This window comes from Papaver somniferum, chromosome 6, assembly GCF_003573695.1.
Source record: "Papaver somniferum cultivar HN1 chromosome 6, ASM357369v1, whole genome shotgun sequence".
Lineage (NCBI taxonomy): Eukaryota > Viridiplantae > Streptophyta > Magnoliopsida > Ranunculales > Papaveraceae > Papaver > Papaver somniferum.
Window position 1 is genome coordinate 134,873,214 of NC_039363.1, and position 9,512 is coordinate 134,882,725.

Here is a 9,512-nt window from a genome sequence, read left to right on the forward strand (position 1 = left end):
CGCTGCTCGGTCGAACTCGCATGTGTTGCTATCTCAAGCATGTTGTCAATGTTAGTGATCAAAACTATAAGTCTTGATTTCTAGTCTACATATAGCTAAGTCTCGGATTAGGATAGAAAGTGTAGTTGAGCTCAAGACTCCATGGCGATCATCATACAAAGATGAAGAACTACTCAAGGAACTGGTGGAACTTCATCGACTAAAAGGTATATGGAGACATGAACTTATCTATCACTCAAAAGTCTATCTACTCTATCTCCTATCTTGAGACAAAAGATGTTTTGCTATTGTTGATTGTGGTTTTTAGCTTAGGGTCAAAATCATAAAACTGTACATCTGACATGGGTCACTATGACCATTAACACATTTATTGAATCAATCAGCATGCCTATGTAAGAATTACCGGGGTACCCTTCTTTTTTTTTTACATGGGTCATGTTCCACGGCAGAACCCTTAACATTGACTGACATCATCTATGCCAAACCCTAATTCTCATGCTACCGCGCCAAGGCATGCCAACCATGCCAGCCGCACCACTGTGCCAATGGCAGACCATGCCAACCACGTCACCGCGCCAAGGCATGCCAACCATGCCAGCCACACTACTGTGCCAATGGCATACCATGCCAGCCACATCTCTGCGCCAAGGCATGCAAACCATGCCTGCCGCACCTCCGCGCCAAGGCATGCCAACCATGCAAGCCGCACCGTTGCGCCAATGGCATGCCATGCCAGCCGCACCTCCGCGCTAAGACATGCCAACCATGCCAACCACACCTCCACGCCAAGGCATGCCAACCATGCCAGCAGCACCTCCGCGCCAAGGCATGCCAACCATGCCAGCCGTACTACTGCACCAATGGCATGCCATGCCAGCCGCACCACATGTGCCAATGGCATGCCAACCACCTTGTTGCGCCATACCATGCCGACCTTCCCTATGCGGCTACCGAAGGCGTGCGATGATCAACGACCACCCTTCCATCTTAGATGCAAATCTTAGTTGTCCAAGGTCTCCAAACAACGCATGGTAACCTTTGACCCAAACCCTAGTTTTGGCCACGCCAAACCGCGCCGAGGCATGCCATGCCACATGTGCCAATGGCAAGCCAACCACCTTGCCGTGCCTTACCATGCCGGCCTTCCCTATGCATCTACCAAAACGAAGGCGTGCGATGATCAACGACCACCCTTCCATTTTAGATGCAAATCTTAGCCGTCCAAGGTCGCCAAACAACGCATGGTAACCTTTAGCCCAACACCAAAACCCTAGTTTGGTCGCGCCTAAACCACGCCAAGGCATGCCGACCATGCCACATGTGCTAATGGCATGCCGCTCCATCCACCTTGCCGCGCCTAAGCCATGCCATGCCATCCTTCCCTTCACGGCTTCCAAAACGAAGGCGTGCAACAATCAACGACCACCCTTCCATCTTAAATGTAAATCTCAGCCCTCCAAGGTCACCAACCAACGCATGGTAACCTTTGGCCCAACGCCAAAACCCTAGTTTGGTCGCGCCTAAACCACACCAAGGCATGCCGACCATGCCACATGTGCCAATGGCATGCCGCGCCATCCACCTTGCCGCGCCTAAGCCATGCCATGCCGGCCTTCCCTTCACGGCTGCCAAAACGAAGGCGTGCGACAATCAACGGCCACCCTTCCATCTTAGATGCAAATCTCAGCCGTCCAAGGTCACCAACCAACACATGGTAACCTTTGTCCCAATGCCAAAACCCTAGTTTTGGTCACGCCCAAATCGCGCCAAGGCATGCTGGCCATGCCACATGTGCCAATGGCATGCCAGCCACCTTGTCGCGCCATACCATGTCAGCCTTCCCTATGCGGTTACCAAAACAAAGGCTTGCGACGATCAACGACCATCCTTCCATCTAAGATGCAAATCTTAGCCGTCCAAGGTCTCTAACCAACGCATGGTAACCTTTGGCCCAAAACCTTAGTTTTGGTCACGCCCAAACCGCGCCAAGGCATGCCGACCATGCCACATGTGCCAATGGCATGCCAGCCACCTTGCGGCGCCATACCATGCCGGCCTTCCCTATGCGGTTACCAAAACAAAGTCTGGCGACGATCAACGACCATCCTTCCATCTAAGATGCAAATCTTAGCCGTCCAAGGTCGCTAACCAACGCATGGTAACCTTTGCCCCAACGCCAAAACCTTTGTTTTGGTCACGCCCAAACCGCTCCAAGGCATGCCAGCCATGCCACATGTGCCAATGGCATTCCAACTACCTTTTCGCGCCATACCATGCCGTCCTTCCCTATGCGACTACCAAAACAAAGGCTTGCAAAGATCAACGGCCAATTTTCCATCTAAGATGCAGATCTTAGCCGTCCAAGGTTACCAGGTCACGCATGGCAACCTTTGGCCCGATGCCAAGCCCTAGTTTGTTCGCGCCCAAACAAAGCAAAAACCCTAACTTTTGGCCGCGCCTAAACTAGGCCATATTAAAGCCGTACCGACCATGCTTTCATACCACTGGCTACCAAACGAAGGGTTGCAATAATCAACGGCTACCCTTCCTATCAAGATGCAAAATCTCGACCATCGAAGGTCACCACCGAGCCGGCAAGTCTCCCAAGCTCAACTTGCCGAACAACAACATGCTACATGTTTTCCACGAAAACACTCGAGACATCAACACATGTCACAATATGGGGGATGCTCGTTGGGTATTGGTTTGGCGGTTTACAGTGTGCGGCGTACACTATGCCTATTATAAGACAATGTCATAAGGATGAGGCGGTTAGTAAATACAGGGAGTAATGGTGAAACGCTTTCTTTTATGGAACATCAATTCCAGGCGTTACCAGTTACCACCTCCTCCCATTTACTCATCCGTTTTCCATTTCTTACGAGACCAGAGTACGTTTCACTTCGACTTGTATAAATAGGTCTTACCTATTTCCATCGAACAACAAGTTCAGGTCAGGAGGATACAACACTCAGAAAATATTTGCTAGCTTTCCATTTGTTAGCTTCCCACTTTCTGATACAAGTCGTGAAACAACTATTCTGGTCTCAACACTCTCTTCGCTTCCCTCCCCAAAACCAACCCTTCTCCTTCACTTTGTGACCGAAGAAAGTCTGGAACGTCCATTTCTTGGTTTAGGCCGGATTTGTACAGATTGATCTCTCGAATCTAAAGTACTCCCTTGCAGTATATTTTTTAGGTTTTAAACTCGTTTCTCACCCACACACCCGAAATTAATGGGAGAAGAAGAATACTCTTTCCTCTGAAGACAAAACCTTATTACACCTCCAGGCCGAACTGACCGGGCCTCTCCTTCACTTTCCGGACCAGTCAGAAGAATCGACACATACTTGGGATGACTTTTCCTAATTGTGGCGGATGTTGTAAAAAACTCATCGTCTATGTTTGTCTTGGAATTGCCAAAATCTTTCGGTACGTCAGAACTTTTCTCAAATGACGTCCTAACGAAATTCTCCCACGCTACTTTCACCTTCGAAATAACTACAATGGAACAATATGAAGAGAAATTATTACGGAAAGTGCATGGAAATTATTTTATCAGACACAAGAGATCCATCCTGGACGCAAACCAATTTTTTGCAAAGTCATAATGCGCATGAGCAAAGAAATGGGGACTGACAGACCCTGCATCACCACCTCATGCCAAGGCCATACCCTGCAACAGGAAATTTGCGCCCGGCCGAGGAGGCGCGCCCCACCATGGGAACAGTACACACGGCCACACCAGGAAAAGGGAGGAAACCCTAGGAGCTAGGTTTTCAAGGGAATGGAATAACAGTTACTAGCTCATGCATGCCTACTTTTCACAGTAATTGAGGCGGCCAACATTACTATGATATTCACGCCTAAATGTTACTACAAGTTCACCCAAAGCATATTTACGGCTAGGATTCATACCAACACAAAAGAACAATATTTTTACAAGTTCATGAAAAGGTACGACTACAGCTAGGGTTTGCACTAATACAAGAAAACAAGAAAAACAAGTTAAATAGGAAGTGTTGAAGACATACCTGGGATTCGTTCGTCCGCTTTACTGTTACCACATGGCCAGAATAAAAAAATGAATAAATGTGTGAAATAAAAGGAGAGGCCGACCACCTTTTATAGGCGTGGTACTTGGGAGTTTGAATAAGGAAAGGACTTCCTATTTGAGTCAAGTAAGGAAAAGAGGCAACCGGGACCGCGAAGACAAATCACCATGCCAAGCCGTCCGCGCATGCTTTACCTCACCAAACCGCGCCATTGCCTTGGCCCCACCATGCCAAGCCGTCCGCACCATGCCTTGGCCCCACCACGCCAAGCCGTCCACATGCTTTGCCTCACCAAACCGCGCCTTGCCTTCCCCCCACCATGCCAAGCCGTTTGCGCCATTGCCTTGGCCCCACCATGCCAAGCCGTCAGCGCCATTACCTTGGTCCCACCATGCCAAGCCGTCCGCGCCATGACTTGCCGCGCCAACACCAACAACTCGCCAAGTCAGCGTCATGATGTTTCCTAACCCAGCCAAAGTGATACATGTCCAGACTAAGCCGAAGATATTCATCTCACCACTTCACGGTCTACACCATAAATAAAATCTACGCAAGGCCGCCAAACATGAGGATCACGAACTCTCCTTACCTCTCGAAAAAGGTTAGTCGGACTTTCCTGACCATCTTTTCACGACCTGTCATTTCGATTTTAGTCCTCGCCTGTCACCATCTTATGCTTACCTCGCAACAATGCTCATATTCCGAGCTAAGCAGGGGACTTAATGTTGATGGTGGTTTTTAGCTTAGGGTCAAAATCGTAAAACCGTACATTTGACATGACGTCACTTTGACCATTAGCACATTTATTGAATCAATCAGCATGCCTACGTAAGAATTACCGGGGTATCTTTTTTTTTTTTTACATGGGTCATGTTCCATGGCAGAACCCTTAACACTGACTGACATCATCTATGCCAAACCCTAATTCTCATGCTACCGTGCCAAGACATGCCAACCATGCCAGTCGCACCACTGTGCCAATGGAATACCATGCCAGCCACGCCACCGCGCCAAGGCATGCCAACCGTGCCAGCCACACCACTGTGCCAATGGCATACCATGCCATCCACATCTCCGCGCCAATGGCATGCCATGCAAGCCACACCTCCACTCCAAGGCATGCCAACCATGCCAGTCGCACCACTGCGCCAATGGCATACCATGCCATCCGCACCTCCGCGCCAAGGTATGCCAACCATGTCATCCACACCACTGCGCGAATGACATGCCATACCAGCCGCATCTCCACGCCAATGCATGCAAACCATGCCAGCCGCACCTCTGCGCCAAGGAATGCCAGCCGCACCACTGCGCCAATGGTATGCCAACCATGCCACCCACACCTCCGCGCCAAGGCATGCCAACTATTCCATCTGCACCACTGCGCCAATGGCATTCCATGCCAGCCGCACCACATGTGCCAATGGCATGCCAACCACCTTGTTGCTCCATACCATGCCGACCTACCCTATGCGGCTACCGAAGGCGTGCGATGATCAACGACCACCCTTCCATCTTAGATGCAAATCTTAGACGTCCAAGGTCACCAAACGACGCATGGTAACCTTTGGAACAAACCCTAGTTTTGTCCACGCCAAACCGCGCCAAGGCATGCCATGCCACAAGTGCCAATGGCATGCCAACCCCCTTGTCGCGCCATACCATGCCGGCCTTCCCTATGCGGATACCAAAACGAAGACATGCGATGATCAACGGCGACCCTTCCATCTTAGATGCAAATCTTAGCCGTCCAAGGTCGCCAAACAACGCATGGTAACCTTTGGCCCAATGCCAAAACCCTAGTTTGTTCGCGCCTAAACCACGCCAAGGCATGCCGACCATGCCACATGTTTCAATGGCATGCCGCGCCATCCACCTTGCCGCGCCTAAGCCATGCCATGCAGTCCTTCCCTTAACGGCTACCAAAACGAAAGCGTGCGACAATCAACGACCACCCTTCCATCTTAGATGCAAATCTCAGCTGTCCAAGGTCACCAACCAACGCATGGTAACCTTTGGCCCAACGCCAAAACCCTAGTTTGGTCGCGCCTAAACCACACCAAGGCATGCCGACCATGCCACATGTGCCAATGGCATGCCGTGCCATCCACCTTGCCGCGCCTAAGCCATGCCATGCCGGCCTTTCCTTCGCGGCTACCAAAACGAAGGCCTTCGATGATGAACGACCACCCTTCCATCTTAGATGAAAATCTTAGCCGTCCAAGGTCGCCAAACAACGCATGATAACCTTTGGCCCATCGTCAAAACCCTTGTTTGGACGCGCTTAAACCACGCCAAGGCATGCCGACCATGCCACATGTGCCAATGACATGCCGCACCATCCACCTTGCCGCGCCTAAGCCATGCCATGCCGGCCTTCCCTTCGCGGCTGTCAAAACGAAGGCGTGCGACAATCGACGGCCACCCTTCCATCTCAGATACAAATCTCAGCCGTCCAAGGTCACCAACCAACGCATGGTAACCTTTGGCCCAACGCCAAAACCCTAGTTTGTCCGCGCCTAAATCACGCCAAGGCATGACGCGCCATCCACCTTACCGCGCCTAAGCCATGCCATGCCGGACTTCCCTTCACGGCTGTCAAAACGAAGGCATGCGACAATCAACGGCCACCATTCCATCTTAGATGCAAATCTCAGCCGTCCAAGGTCACCAACCAACACATGGTAACCTTTGACCTAACGCCAAAACCCTAGTTTTGGTCACGCCCAAACTGGCGCCAAGGCATGCCGGCCATGCCACATGTGTCAATGGCATGTCAGGCACCTTGTCGCGCCATACCATGCCGACCTTACCTATGCGGTTACCAAAACAAAGGCTTGCGACGATCAACGGCCATCCTTCCATCTAAGATGCAAATGTTAGCCGTCCAAGGTCGCCAACCAACACATGGTAACCTTTGGCCCAAAACCCTAGTTTTGGTCATGCCCAAACCGCGCCAAGGCATGTCGGCCATGCCACATGTGCCAATGGCATGCGATCCACCTTGCTGCGCCATACCATGCCGGCCTTCCCTATGCGGTTACCAAAACAAAGGCTGGCGAGGATCAACGACCATCCTTTCATCTAAGATGCAAATCTTAGCCGTCCAAGGTCTCTAACCAACGCATGGTAACCTTTGTCCCAATGCCAAAACCTTTGTTTTGGTCACACCCAAACCGCACCAAGGCATGCCAGCCATGCCACATGTGCCAATGGCATGCCAACCACCTTGTCGCGCCATACCATGTCGGCCTTCCCTATGCGGCTACCAAAACAAAGGCTTGCGAAGATCAACAGCCACGTTTTCATCTAAGATGCAGATCTTAGCCGTCCAAGGTTACCAGCTAATGCATGGCGACCTTTGGCCCGACGCCAAGTCCTAGTTTGGTCGCGCCCAAACAAAGTCAAAACCCTAACTTTTGGCCGCGCGTAAACTATGCCATATTAAAGTCGTACCGGCCATGCTTTCAAGCCACTGGCTACCAAACGAAGGGTTGTAATAATCAACGGCTACCCTTTCTCTCAAGATGTAAAATCTCGACCGTCGAAGGTCACCACTGAGCCGGCAAGTCTCCCAAGCTCAACTTGCCGAACAACAACATGCTACATGTTTTCCACAAAAACACTCGAGACATCAACACATGTCACAAACTGGGGGATGCTCATTGGGTATTGGTTTGGCGGTTTACAGCGTGCGGCGTACACTACGCCCGTTATAAGACAGTGTCATAAGGATGAGGCGGTTAGTAAATACAGGGAGTAATGGTGAAATTCTTTCTTTTATGGAACATCAATTCCAGGCGTTACCGGTTAACGCCTTCTCCCATTTACTCATCTGTTTTACATTTCTTGCGAGACCAGAGTACGTTTCACTTCGACTTGTATAAATAGGTCTTACCTATTTCCACCGAACAACAAGTTCAGGTCAGGAGGATACAACACTCAGAAAATATTTTCTAGATTTCCATCTGTTAGCTTCCCACTTTATGATACAAGTCGTGAAACAACTACTCTTCCAGAATCAACTATTCTGGTATCAACACTCTCTTCGTTTCCCTCCCCAAAACCAACCCTTCTCCTTCAATTTGTAACCGAAGCAAGTCTGGAACGGCCATTTCTTGGTTTAGGCCGGATTTGTACAGATTGATCTCTCGAATCTAAAGTACTCCCTTGCAGTATGTAACAAGCTAAGTTTTGATCTAACGGTTGAAATATGTTAGCTTGAATCTAATCAGGTTTTCACCTAATAGTGAATATTGAATGCTTTGTTTCTAAGTTAACATTGATTGCAAAACCTGATTTGAAACACTATATAAGGGAGAACTCTAGCAACTGGGAAACCTAATCCCCACACCTCCTGTGTGATACTAGTTGTATTAGCTAGAGTCGATTCTCCTTTAACCTTAGGTCTCTACCGAGACCCTGTAGGTTAACGACTTGAAGACTTTATTGGGATTGTGAAGCCAGACCGATACTACTTTTCTTGTAGTCGTGTGATCTGATCTTGTTGTTTCTATCGTACTAAGTACATTCGTAAGATTGGCTTGAGATTGATTTCTCCGGTAGGAAAGATATAAAAGAAGTCACAAACATCTTCGTCTCATCGTTTGTAATTTCGCAATATCTTCTTTCGCTAGTCGATTAAGATTATTATGAGGTGATTGATAATACTGATCTGTCCTTCGAAAATATAAGTCTGGTTTATCAATTGGTTCTTGTTCACCTTGATTTATCAAAATACGGAACAAAAACTCGTAGGTATTTCTGTGGGAGACAAATTTAGCTATTATCGTAGACTTTTCTGTGTGATACATATTTGTTTATTAAAGTCTTCGACTTTGGGAAGTATCAACTCTTAGCTAAGGGAATCAAGTACGTAGTATCCTGGTGGGATCAGAGTCGTAAGGAGCGCAACTGTACCTTGGATCAGCGTGAGATTGATTAGGGTTCAACTACAGTCCAGACCGAAGTTAGTTTGTAGTAGGATAGTTTCTGTAGCGGGTTAATACGGTGTGTGTTCAATCTGGACTAGGTACCGGGGTTTTTCTGCATTTGCGGTTTCCTCGTTAACAAAACTTCTGGTGTATGTGTTATTTCTTTTTCCGCATTATATTTTGTTATATAATTGAAATATCATAGTTTGTGCGTTAAATCTATCAATTGGGAAATCCAACCTTTGGTTGTTGATTGATATTTGAACATTGGTCTTTGGTACCGTTCAAGTGATTTCTCTTATATTCAATTAGACTCGCAGATTCTATTTGCTTGAGTAATTATTGAATCGACAAAGAGAGATATAACTCTTTGATACACTTTTATTAAGTTTGAGTCTGGTTGTCTAGTTGATTCTCTTAAAATTATATTGGAGTTAGTCCATACAGATTGCTAAGCGAAATATTGGGTGTGGTTGTCAGACCCCCGCTTTTTCAATTGGTATCAGAGTAGGCAAATACGTTT